We start from the raw sequence: 13,064 nt of genomic DNA, 5'->3' as shown, positions 1-13,064 counted from the left end.
AGGCTTTTGATATTTCTTTGATGCTCTTTGTACGTATAGCAATTTATTTTTGCAATAAATGGCCCTTTAAACTGAAATAGTGAAGACATTTAAAGGGCCCACACTCACCTGGATCGGTCCGATGCCTGGTCCTCTGCCCCGGTCCACGCAGGCGGTGGCTGCGGCAGCAGAGCTCGGTCATACGTCGCTCACGTTGTCAGCACATCTCCTCCTCTGCCCCTGATCTTTCTGCCCGGCTCACCTGCGTCAGGTAACCTTTGCTCGTGATTTTGCCGTCTCTTCCTCATTCCGCGTCATAGACAAACTACAGCTGAGATCCTCATACAAAACAGAGCAGGAACATCCGAGCCAAGAGGAAATGCACTGGGTGTACACAGGATCGCTGTTTATAAGGCGTGCACTGTTATAATGGGGCTCGTACTATCCCTATAATCTCCAGAGCATAGACCACCCAAGAGCAACCTGCAAACCCCACCTGTATAAGTCAGAGGAACCCTCCAGCCCTTCCTTGGCTTCAAGAATATATCCACCATATAGGTAGTGAATGTGGACTCAACTCCTGAAGACGGGGGACCAGTTCTGCACGATGCCATCCTCCTTTGCTTTTAGACCTCAGAGGAATGGGATTATTGGCAAACAAGAGGGCAAGGAATTGCCCCAAAGAACGTGAAAGCCCAGGGGCCCTTATGTACTGGGCTTCAAAGCGAAATGCCATAATAGAGGGGGGGGGGGGGTTATTAAATAATTTCTATTCTAAGACTTGGTTTCCCAATAATGTGGTGCTATGAAGAAGAGGCGCCTTGCTCAGGGGTGCAACAAGCAGACATGGAGCCCCAGGGTAAAACTTGAAATGGGAGCCCCATTCTTCCATGAGCAAGTGATCATGTGCAAACCGTCTCACATCTCAGAGGTTCTATAATCCGCATGGAAATTACTCTGCCACACTCCTGACCAATTATTTGTTTTGGTGCAGATTTTTCCCCACTCATTAATATGGGAGAAATCAGCGGTAAAAAACGCTGAAAGAATTGATTTGCTGCAGATGTAAATCAGCATGACAAAAATAAGCACCGTGTGCATGAGACTTCAGATTTCTCATTCACTTTGCTGGCATCAGGAAACCCTTCAAGTTTTGTGAAAAATCTGCACTGAAAAAAACGCTGCAAAAATAGAGTTAGGAAAAGTTTGTAAAAACACAAAACTTTTTAAAACTTTTTTTTTTTTTTTTTTGCAGGACACATCTTTTTTCCATTTGGGACAGTTTTCTTTGCAAGTTTCTTTATTTCTTCTCACAAAATTAGAAAAGAGTCAGGAGCTGTGCGAGAGCACAGTGTGGAGCACATCATTCATTTGCTCTGTGATCTCCTTTGCTGCCCATGCAGAGCGCAGCAGTCGAGAAGAGTTTGACACTGGCTACTGCGCTCTGCATAGGCTGTGATCAGGATAACAGCAGTGAAATCTTTGTCATCTCAGTCGCTCTTTATGCCGATGGCAAACTTTTCTTGACTGAAGCGTAATGCACAGGAATAGATGGCTGCAAATGGGATGGCGAAGCAGCGGCTGACTCCAGGACTAGCGCCACTTGTCAGCAATGCTGCAGCAACGCTCAGTGCATTGGAAGCAATTCGGCACCCCCTTGACTTCCATTTGCTGCTGCCCTCCACCCGCTGGCATGGGTACTTTCTTGGTAAATACCAATTATTTGCCCTCTGCGTCCACACAACAGACATGATCACTTTTGCTGGAGCCATAAGGAAGTGAGATATTGTGAAGAAGAGGAAATTCTTTTATACATGTGGCAGCGATTTTACGACCTCTGTCCCTGTGATAAATTCTCTTTCTGTAGAGAAATGTCGAGGACAAAGGTCCCAATGTGGTTGTCCGAACGAACCTTGCTCGTCAAAAGGTCAATATTGACTTTTAGGATCGCTACCTCCAATAGGTGGCGCTAGAGCTCAGTCCTGTTCCTCTCTGAAGAGGCTGTTTGCATATTTAGATCTCCCTAAAGGCATTACATTGAATTCCGTAGACGTCAACACAATCCTTCATTGCTAAGCTTACTTAAAGGGAATGTCAAATTATTTTTTATCTCAAATAGAAAATTCAGTGTTGACTTATTTCTTAAAGGGGTTTTTCACTTATAGATTTCTGGCCTTTATTGACCAGCACTACGTTCCCACAATGAACTTTTGGTGAGTTTCAGCAGCATTATATATTCGCCATAAAAAACTCACCAAGTCACTATGGTGTGAAGGTTGCATTTAAATAGTAAAATTAGATACTGCAGTGGTTATCCTTCCCCGGGTCCAGCGCCTCCTCTCCCCTGGTGACATCACAATTATCCGGTCTGGTATGATGTCATCATTGTGGAGTGACAGCTAATGAAAAGAAAAGCCGTGGATGATGACAAGCACAGATTTCTGAGTTACCAGGTCCATGTTTTCAGTACTGTGTTAGTCTGAACCTTTCACTTTATCCAGTCTTGTGTAGTCCTGAATCCTGAAGCCGCTTCAGCTGTACCCGTGCCCTGAACGCGACTTCGCGGCACCTAAATCCTGTCACCGCTCCCTGTGGTACCTGAACCTGACACCGTTCCCTCTGGTACCTGAGCCTGACACAGTTCCCTGCGGTTCCTGAGCCTGACACCATTCACTGCCGTACCTGAGCCCAACACCGTTCCCTTCGGTACCTGAGCACGACAATGTTCCTTGCAGTACCTGAGCCTGATACTGTTCCCTGCGGTACCTGAGCCTTGCACTGTTCCTTGTGGTACCTGAGCCTTGCACCGTTCCTTGTGGTACCTGAGCCTTGCACCGTTCCTTGTGGTACCTGAGCCTTGCACCGTTCCCTGCGGTACCTGAGCCTTGCACTGTTCCTTGTGGTACCTGAGCCTTGCACCGTTCCTTGTGGTACCTGAGCCTTGCACCGTTCCTTGTGGTACCTGAGCCTTGCACCGTTCCTTGTGGTACCTGAGCCTTGCACCGTTCCTTGTGGTACCTGAGCCCAACACCGTTCCCTTCGGTACCTGAGCACGACAATGTTCCTTGCAGTACCTGAGCCTGATACTGTTCCCTGCGGTACCTGAGCCTTGCACTGTTCCTTGTGGTACCTGAGCCTTGCACCGTTCCTTGTGGTACCTGAGCCTTGCACCGTTCCTTGTGGTACCTGAGCCTTGCACCGTTCCCTGCGGTACCTGAGCCTTGCACTGTTCCTTGTGGTACCTGAGCCTTGCACCGTTCCTTGTGGTACCTGAGCCTTGCACCGTTCCTTGTGGTACCTGAGCCTTGCACCGTTCCTTGTGGTACCTGAGCCTTGCACCGTTCCTTGTGGTACCTGAGCCTTGCACCGTTCCCTGCAGTACCTGAGCCTGACACCGTTCCCTGCGGGTACCTGAGCCTGACACTATTCCCTGCGGTACCTGAGCCTGACACCGTTCCCTGCGGTACCTGAGCCTGACACCGTTCCCTGCAGTACCTGAGCCTGGCACCATTCACTGCGGTACCTGAGCCTGACATCATTCCCTGCTGTACCTGAGCCTGACACCGTTCCCTGCGGTACCTGAGCCTGACACCATTCACTGCGGTACCTGAGCCTGGCACCATTCCCTGCGGTACCTGAGCCTGGCACCATTCACTGCGGTACCTGAGCCTGACACCGTTCCCTGCGGTACCTGAGCCTGGCACCATTCACTGCGGTACCTGAGCCTGACACCATTCCCTGCTGTACCTGAGCCTGACACCGTTCCCTGCGGTACCTGAGCCTGACACCATTCACTGCGGTACCTGAGCCAGGCACCATTCCCTGCGGTACCTGAGACTGGCACCATTCACTGCGGTACCTGTGCCTGACACCATTCACTGCGGTACCTGAGCCTGACACCGTTCCCTGCGGTACTTGAGCCTGGCACCATTCCCTGTGGTTCCTGAGGCTGACACCGTTCCCTGCGATACCTGAGCCTGACACCATTCCCTGCGGTTTCTGAGCTTGACACCGTTACCTGCGGTACCAGAGCATGACACCGTCCCCCCTGGTTCCTGAGTCTGACACCGTTCCCTGCAGTTCCTAAGCCTGACACTGTTCCCTGCGGTTCCTGAGCCTGACACCGTTCCCTGCGGTACCTGAGCATGACACCGTTCCCCGTAGTTCCTAAGCCTGACACCATTCCCTGCGGTTCCTGAGCCTGACACCGTTCCTTGCAGTACTTGAGCCTGACACTGTTCCCTGCGGTTCCTGAGTCTGACACTGTTCCCTGCGTTTCCTGAGCCTGACACTGTTCCCTGCGGTTTCTGAGCCTGACACTGTTCCCTGCGATTCCTGAGACTGACACTGTTCCCTGCGGTTCCTGAGCCTGACAACGTTCCCTGCGATTCCTGAGCCTGACAGTGTTCCCTGCGGTACCTGAGCATGACTCCGTTACCTGCGGTTTCTGAGCCTGACACCATTCTCTGCAGTACTTGAGCCTGACACCGTTCTCTGCGGTTCCTGAGCCTGAAACAGTTCCCTTTGGTTCCTGAGCCTGACACCATTCCCTGCGGTTCCTGAGCCTGACAACGTTACCTGCGGTACCTGAGCAAGACAACATTCCCCGCTGTTCTTTAGTCTGACACAGTTTCCTGTGGTTCCTGAGCCTGACACCATTCCCTGCGGTTCCTAAACCTGACACCGTTCCCTGCGGTTTCTTAGCTTCTTAGCTTGACAACGTTCCTGAGCCTGACACCATTCTGTGCGGTACCTGAGCCTGACACCGCTCCCTGCGGTTCCTGAACCTGACATTGTTTCCTGTGGTTACTGAACCTGACACTATTCCCTGCGGTTCCTGAGCCTGACACCGTTCCCTGTGGAACCTGGGCGTGACACCATTCCTTGCGGTACCTGAGCCTGACACCGTTACCTGCAGTACCTGAGCCTGACACCATTCCCTGCTGTTGCTTAACTTAACACCGTTCCTGAGCCTCATCCTATTCCCTGCGGTACCTGAGCCTGACACTGTTCCCTGAGGTTCCTGAGCCTGACACTGTTCCCTGCGGTTTCTGACCTGACACTGTTCCGTGCGGTTCCTGATCCTGACACTGTTCCCTGCGGTTCCTGAGCCTGACACTGTTCCCTGCGATTCATGAGCCTGACACTGTTCCCTGCGATTCCTGAGCCTGACACTGTTCCCTGCGGTTCCTGAGCCTGACAACGTTCCCTGCGATTCCTGAGCCTGACAGCATTCCCTGCAGTACCTGAGCATGACTCCGTTACCTGCGGTTCCTGAGCCTGACACCATTCTCTGCAGTACCTGAGCCTGACACCGTTCTCTGCGGTTCCTGAGCCTGACACCATTCCCTGCGGTTCCTGAGCCTGACAACGTTACCTGCGGTACCTGAGCAAGACAACATTCCCCGCTGTTCCTGAGTCTGACACAGTTTCCTGTGGTTCCTGAGCCTGACACCGTTCCCTGCGGTTCCTAAACCTGACACCGTTCCCTGCAGTTTCTTAGCTTCTTAGCTTGACAACGTTCCAGAGCCTGACACCGTTCTGTGCGGTACCTGAGCCTGACACTGTTCCCTGCGGTTCCTGAGCCTGACAACGTTCCCTGCGATTCCTGAGCCTGACAGCATTCCCTGCAGTACCTGAGCATGACTCCGTTACCTGCGGTTCCTGAGCCTGACACCATTCTCTGCAGTACCTGAGCCTGACACCGTTCTCTGCGGTTCCTGAGCCTGACACCATTCCCTGCGGTTCCTGAGCCTGACAACGTTACCTGCGGTACCTGAGCAAGACAACATTCCCCGCTGTTCCTGAGTCTGACACAGTTTCCTGTGGTTCCTGAGCCTGACACCGTTCCCTGCGGTTCCTAAACCTGACACCGTTCCCTGCAGTTTCTTAGCTTCTTAGCTTGACAACGTTCCAGAGCCTGACACCGTTCTGTGCGGTACCTGAGCCTGACACCGCTCCCTGTGGTTCCTGAACCTGACATTGTTTCCTGTGGTTACTGAGCCTGACACTATTCCATGCGGTTCCTGAGCCTGACACCGTTCCCTGCAGTACTTGAGCCTGACACCGTTCCCTGCGGTTTCTTAGCTTCTTAGCTTGACAACGTTCCTGAGCCTGACACTGTTCCCTGCGGTTCCTGAGCCTGACACTGTTCCCTGCAGTTCCTGAGCCTGACACCGTTCCCTGCAGTACATGAGCCTGACACCGTTCCCTGCAGTACATGAGCCTGACACCATTCCCTACGGTACCTGGGCCTGACTCCGTTCCTTGCGGTACCTGAGCCTGACACCATTCCCTGTTGTTTCTTAGCTTGACACCGTTCCTGAGCCTGTTCCCTGTGGTACCTGAGCCTGACACCGTTCCCGGCGGTTCCTGAGCCTGACACTGTTCCCTACGGTTCTTGAGCCTGAAATTGTTCCCTGCGGTTCCTGAGCCTGACACCGTTCCCTGAGGTTCCTGAGCCTGACACCGTTACCAGCAGTTCCTGAGCCTGACACCGTTCTCTGCAGTACCTGAGCCTGACACCGTTCTCTGCGGTACCTGAGCCTGACACTGTTCCCTGCGGTACCTGAGCATGACTCCGTTACCTGCGGTTCCTGAGCCTGACACTGTTCCCTGCGGTCCCTGAGCCTGACACTGTTCCCTGCGGTACCTGAGCCTGACACAGTTCCCTGCGGTTCCTCAGCCTGACACCGTTCCCTGTGGTTCCTGAGCCTGACACCGTTCCCTGCAGTATCTGAGCCTGACACCATTCCCTGCGGTTTCTTACCTTCTTAGCTTGACAACGTTCCTGAGCCTGAAACTGCTCCCTGCGGTTCCTGAACCTGACACTGTTTACTGCAGTTCCTGAGCCTGACACTGTTCCCTGCGGTACCTGAGCCTGACACTGCTCCCTGCGGTTCCTGAACCTGACACTGTTTACTGCGGTTCCTGAGCCTGACACTGTTCCCTGCGGTTCCTCAGCCTGACACCGTTCCCTGCGGTTCCTGAGACTGACACCGTTCCCTGCGGTACCTGGGCCTGACACGGTTACCTGCAGTACCTGAGCCTGACACCATTCCCTGCGGTTTCTTAGCTTGACACCATTCCTGAGCCTGACACTGTTCCCTGCGGTTCCTGAGCCTGACACTGTTCCCTGCGGTTCCTGAGCCTGACACCGTTACCAGCGGTTCCTGAGCCTGACACCGTTCTCTGCAGTACCTGAGCCTGACACCGTTCTCTGCAGTACCTGAGCCTGACTCTGTTCCCTGCGGTACCTGAGCATGACTCCGTTACCTGCGGTTCCTGAGCCTGACACTGTTCCCTGCGGTCCCTGAGCCTGACACCATTCCCTGTGGTTACCTGAGCCTGACACAGTTCCCTGTGGTTCCTGAGCCTGACACCGTTCCCTGCGGTTCCTGAGCCTGACACCGTTCCCTGGGGTATCTGAGCATGACACCGTTCCCTGCGGTTTCTTACCTTCTTAGCTTGACAACGTTCCTGAGCCTGAAACTGTCCCCTGTGGTTCCTGAGTCTGACACTGCTCCCTGTGGTTCCTGAGCCTGACACTGTTTCCTGCGGTTCCTGAGCCTGACACTGTTCCCTGCGGTTCCTGAGCCTGACACCGTTCCCTGCGGTACCTGAGACTGACACCGTTCCCTGCGGTACCTGGGCCTGACACAGTTACCTGCAGTACCTGAGCCTGACACCATTCCCTGCTGTTTCTTAGCTTGACACCATTCCTGAGCCTGACCCTGTTCCCTGCAGTACCTGAGCCTGACACTGTTCCCTGCGGTTCCTGAGCCTGACACTGTTCCCTGCGGTTCATGACCCTGACACTGTTCCTTGCGGTTCCTGATCCTGACACTGTTCCCTGCGGTTCCTGAGCCTGACACTGTTCCCTGCGGTTCCTGAGCCTGACACTGCTCCCTGCGGTTCCTGAACCTGACACTGTTTCCTGCGGTTCCTGAACCTGACACTGTTTCCTGTGGTTCCTGAGCCTTACACCGTTCCCTGCGGTACCTGGACCTGACACCGTTACCTGCAGTACCTGAGCCTGACACCATTCCCTGCAGTTTCTTAGCTTGACACCATTCCTGAGCCTGACCCTGTTCCCTGCGGTACCTGAGTCTGACACTGTTCCCTGTAGTTCCTGAACCTGACACTGTTCCCTGCGGTTCCTGAGCCTGACACTGTTCCCTGCGGTTCCTGATCCTGACACTGTTCCCTGCGGTTCCTGAGTCTGACCCCGTTCCCTGCAGTACCTGAGCATGACTCCGTTACCTGCGGTTCCTGAGCCTGACACCGTTCTCTGCAGTACCTGAGCCTGACACCATTCTCTGCAGTACCTGAGCTTGACACTGTTCTCTGCGGTACTTGAGCCTGACACTGTTCCCTGCGGTACCTGAGCCTGACACCGTTCCCTGCGGCTCCTGAGCTTGACACTATTCCCTTTGGTTCCTGAGCCTGACACCGTTCTCTGCGGTACCTGAGCCTGACACTGTTTCCTGCGGTTCCTGAGCCTGACACCCTTCCCTGCGGCTCCTGAGCCTGACACCGTTCCCTGCGGTATCTGAGCCTGACACCGTTCCCTGCGGTTCCGGAGCCTGACACCGTCCCCTGCAGTTCTTGAGCCTGACACCATTCCCTGCGGTTCCTGAGCCTGACACTGTTCCCAGCGATTCCTGAGCCTGACACCGCTCCCTGCGGTACCTGAGCCTGACACCGCTCCCTGCGGTACCCGAGCCTGACATTGTTCCCTGCGGTTCCTGAGCCTGACACCGTTCCCTGCGGTTCCTGAGCCTGACATTGTTCTTTTCGGTACTTGAGTCTGACACTCTTCCCTGCGGTTCCTGAGCCTGGCACTGTTCCCTGCGGTTCCTGAGCCTGACACCATTCTCTGCAGTTCCTGAGCCTGACAACGTTCTCTGCGGTACGTGAGCCTGAAGCTGCATGCATGGTATCTGATCCCTAACACCACACCAGCGGCATCCGAACCTGTAACCATTCTCATGGTACTTGAACCAGCACCAGAATTTCCTGTTTAACATTCCAGAATCCATGCCGTCAGAGCCTGTTCCAGTATCTGAGTCCCGTGCTGCCCGGTGACCAGAACCCACTCTGTCTGAACAATGTCTGAATCCTGTCCCGCCAGTGACTCAGATTCCGTGTCTGCAATCCTGACCCACGGGGTCGCCATCTGCAGTACCCGGACTGCCTAGGAGTGCTACCTGGCAGATACCTGCAGTCAAGCCTGACCATCAGGAGCTCTAGCGAAGACAAGGTAGTCGCTTACCCCTCCTATGTATGTCCGGATCGTGGCAGAGTGGGTCCATATGCGCGACGCGCGTGCGTGACATGCACATTGTGAAGATTCTTCTGAGAAATAGAAATGTTTGAACTTATTTAATTAATTATTTTTCTGTAATCACGTTGACTAATCACCTAGACGATGCAACGTTTATTGACCGAAGCATATAAGGTATTACACTGCCGGGATCAGAGTTATCCGGATGCGGGCTGTATATTACACCGGGCACCAGATGCTGATGGCGCGGGCTGCTATTGAGATGTAATAGTTTGCTCATTTTGGGAAGGGGTTAAGGACAATCGCTTGTAAAGCTCCTTGTTTTCTCAGCTTGCTGCTTTCCTCCGTGTGATGTTTGTGGACGGATTAATCTTGTCTGGCTGAGATGTGTTCATTCATCTCTGTCGTCCTCTCCGCTGGATATAATGGTTTCTAGGATCCTTGAGTTGTAATCCACAAGAACATCAATAATCTCACAACTCTCCTCGTCTGATAGGAATCCCACCGAGGATCCAGAGGAAGAAGTTATTTAATAAAAACGATAAGAATAAAAAAAAGGGTCGAAAGGTAAAAGCCGAGTAACAAGGGTGTACTTTTATAAATTCTGCATTGTGGGAATCTCACCTTTTTTGGTTCCCTCTTATTCACTGTATTGACTTCATCTTGATTTTCTCCATTACGTTGTGTTTGGTTAGATCTGTCATCTAAAGGATGCTCCGGGCTGTGCAGATTGGGGCCAGCGGATTTAGGACCTGGTTTTGTGCATCAGTGCATTACTTGCATCCATTGAGGCGCGCATGCGTGTTATTTGCGGTGCACATGCGCGCTACGATCGGCTGCAGCACTACGGTCTGAACGTCAGCGCACCGCCTGCACACACTCATCCTGCAAAGAATGATTTGTCCCTCTGACCCCGGGAAGGTGATTACACGGGCATTGGTTTTTCATTATTTGTGACCTGGATTCGGTTACTCTTCTAATTGATTGGGGTCCGTATTTTAGTATCAATGCATTTGTTATTTTGACTCTTTAGACTATTGATCTGCTAATAGTATCATGGAGGGTGGGCATTAGTTATCTACATATCTATGTACCAATGATATCCCATCACACCGTGTACCGACCTGTGCTGCTGCCAACTGACCCCTTCCTGTATTCTACATGCGTTCTTCACTGCGAGGCTTCAGCTAGAAAATCAGACGTGTGAACCACATTCATTTCTCCATCTCCTCCATTGCCAGTGTCCACGGGAATCGTGCTGCACTCAGCTGATATCCGAGTGCAGTGCAATATTTCACATGCACCTATAGACTTATATGGGTCCGTGCGATACGATTCTTTGATGCAATCAGATTGCACTCATCCGACTGCATCCCAAGTGGGAACGAGCCCTTACTCTCTTAGTTTGTTGAGTTACTTGTCTGCGGTTTCCAGTATAGCTACCTACCTGCCTGCTGTTTCCAGTATAGCTACCTACCTGCCTGCGGTTTCCAGTATAGCTACCTACCTGCCTGCTGTTTCCAGTATAGCTACCTACCTGACTGCGGTTTCCAGTATAGCTACCTACCTGACTGCGGTTTCCAGTATATCAACCTACTTGCCAGCGGTTTCCAGTACATCAACCTACCTGCCTGCTGTTTCCAGTATAGCTACCTACCTGCCTGCTGTTTCCAGTATATCAACCTACCTGCCTGCTGTTTCCAGTATATCAACCTACCTGCCTGCGGTTTCCAGTATATCAACCTACCTGCCTGCGGTTTCCAGTATAGCTACCTACCTGCCTGCTGTTTCCAGTATAGCTAATTACCCACCTGCGGTTTCCAGTATAGCTACCTACCTGCCTGCTGTTTCCAGTATAGCTAATTACCTGACTGCGGTTTCCAGTATGTCAACCTACCTGCCTGCGGTTTCCAGTATAGCTACCTACCTGCCTGCTGTTTCCAGTATAGCTAATTACCTGGCTGCGGTTTCCAGTATAGCTACCTACCTGCCTGCTGTTTCCAGTATAGCTAATTACCCGCCTGCGGTTTCCAGTATAGCTACCTACCTGCCTGTGATTTCCAGTATAACTACCTACCTGCCTGCTGTTTCCAGTATAGCTAATTACCTGCCTGCGGTTTCCAGTATAGCTACCTACCTGCAGTTTTTAGTATTGCTGCCTACTTGTCTGCTGTTTTCAGTATCGCTGCTTACCTGACTATGGTTTCCAGGACGTCTTCCTGGCTGTCTACAGCTTCCCGTTCCAGTTACCCACCAGCCTGTGGTTTCCAGTATCGCTGCCTACTTGCCTGCGGTTTTCAGGATGTCTTCCTGGCTGTGTGTGGTTTCCATTAGACTTTGTTACTCTGGAGTTTTGTCTGCTACCTGTCTGCGTCTCCATGACGCTTCATGTCTGTCCGACAACCTGTCTTTGGTTTCCAGGACTTTATTAAACTTTTAGTTTGCATTCCAGGTGTCCGTGCTCCATCTGCCTGCTGCACCGACGCGCGTGCGCCCACCCAGACCTTGGGCGCATAGGATCCACCTCGCCGTGTAACAACGGATATGTACTCGCTGAACAATTGCCTCAGAGCCCGATCGTCCAATCACTGAGAGCCAAACTATGTAGGATTTGAATTTCCGCTTCTCCCAATGTTTTCGACGAGTGAACAATCTCCATTTACATTACACGATTTTCAAAAGAGGAACGAGAATTTATTCGCTCACAGAAACGATTTTATACCTTACGAAGGAGCATCGAGCCATTCACATTACATAATTATTGTGAACGATAGAATCTGAAGGATTATCGGCCGGAGTAAAAGCCGCGTAGGCTATATTCACACATTGTGTTTTTTTGCTGCATTTTTTTCCGCAAGCAAAAACCTGCTCTCTTGGCAGTAAAGAAGCTGCTTACAAAAAAGCTGATTTTACTGCATTTTTGCTTCATTTTTTGCTGCGTTTTCATTGTCTCTTGTGCATGCAGATAAAGTTTAGTGACTCCAAAAAAGACGATGCAACTTCCTTAGGTTTTTGCAGCAAAACCGCAGCTAAACCTGTTACCTGCATTTTTTGCTGTGTTTTTGCACTTACTTGTTGCTTTCTATGGGTGAAAAAACGCTGTAAGAAGTGACGTGCTGCAATTTGCAAAAACGCAGCAGTTTTCCAAATCAGTCAGGAAAAAAAACAATGTGTGTGCATGAGACTTCTGAAATGGTACTGTAAAACGCAGCTTAAAATTTGCATAAAAAAGCAGCAGAAACGCAATGTGTGAACATAGCCTAAGACTTATCATCTTCAGTGTTGGCACTTGCGTATGACTACATGGTATAGCATTGGGACTGTTCAGCTGCACTGATTATTTTAGCATTATAATTTAGGGTATGTGCACACGTTCAGAAGCAGAAATTTCCTGAGCATTTTTGCCTCTCCTTGGCAGAAAAAAAACGCATGCGGATTTACATGAGTTTTTTTACGCATTTTTCCGTGCGTTTTTTTAGGCTAAGTGCCCACGATGCAGAAATGCTGCAGATTTTTTCCGCATCTCCCTGGCAGGAAAAACACATGCGGATTTTACATGCCTTTTTCGTTTGTCAAGTGTTTTTGCATGCATTTCTGCATGCGAGTTATCAAGCGCTTTTCCAAGCGATTTAGCATCACTTGGAAAGTGCTTGACAACTTGGTCACGCTATATAAATCCATGCAACCGGCAAGGATTTATATAGTGTGGCCAAGTAATAGTTTAAAAAAAAGAATAAAAATGGTAAAAAAATAAAGATTATACTTACCTTCCGATGGCCCCCGGTGTTTTCTCTGCTGC

The 13,064-nt window shown here is 51.2% G+C and overlaps 1 protein-coding gene across 1 annotated transcript in view; it reads right to left on the bottom strand.

Moving 5' to 3' along the window:
* The window catches only part of LOC141258764 (uncharacterized), a 183,594-nt gene extending 183,263 nt beyond the window's left edge, over nt 1-331 (bottom strand). Inside the window, exon 1 of the mRNA XM_073673869.1 lies at nt 109-331. The gene's annotated coding sequence lies outside the window, so the exon portion shown is untranslated. The remainder of the gene's footprint in view (nt 1-108) is intronic.
* Nucleotides 332-13,064: the final 12,733 nt, after the last annotated feature.

The sequence above is a fragment of the Phyllobates terribilis genome, unplaced genomic scaffold (genome assembly GCF_046119375.1).
Source record: "Phyllobates terribilis strain yellow unplaced genomic scaffold, ASM4611937v1 Scaffold_3__8_contigs__length_932513732, whole genome shotgun sequence".
In the NCBI taxonomy this organism is placed as follows: domain Eukaryota; kingdom Metazoa; phylum Chordata; class Amphibia; order Anura; family Dendrobatidae; genus Phyllobates; species Phyllobates terribilis.
This window is presented reverse-complemented; position numbering and strand designations above follow the sequence as displayed.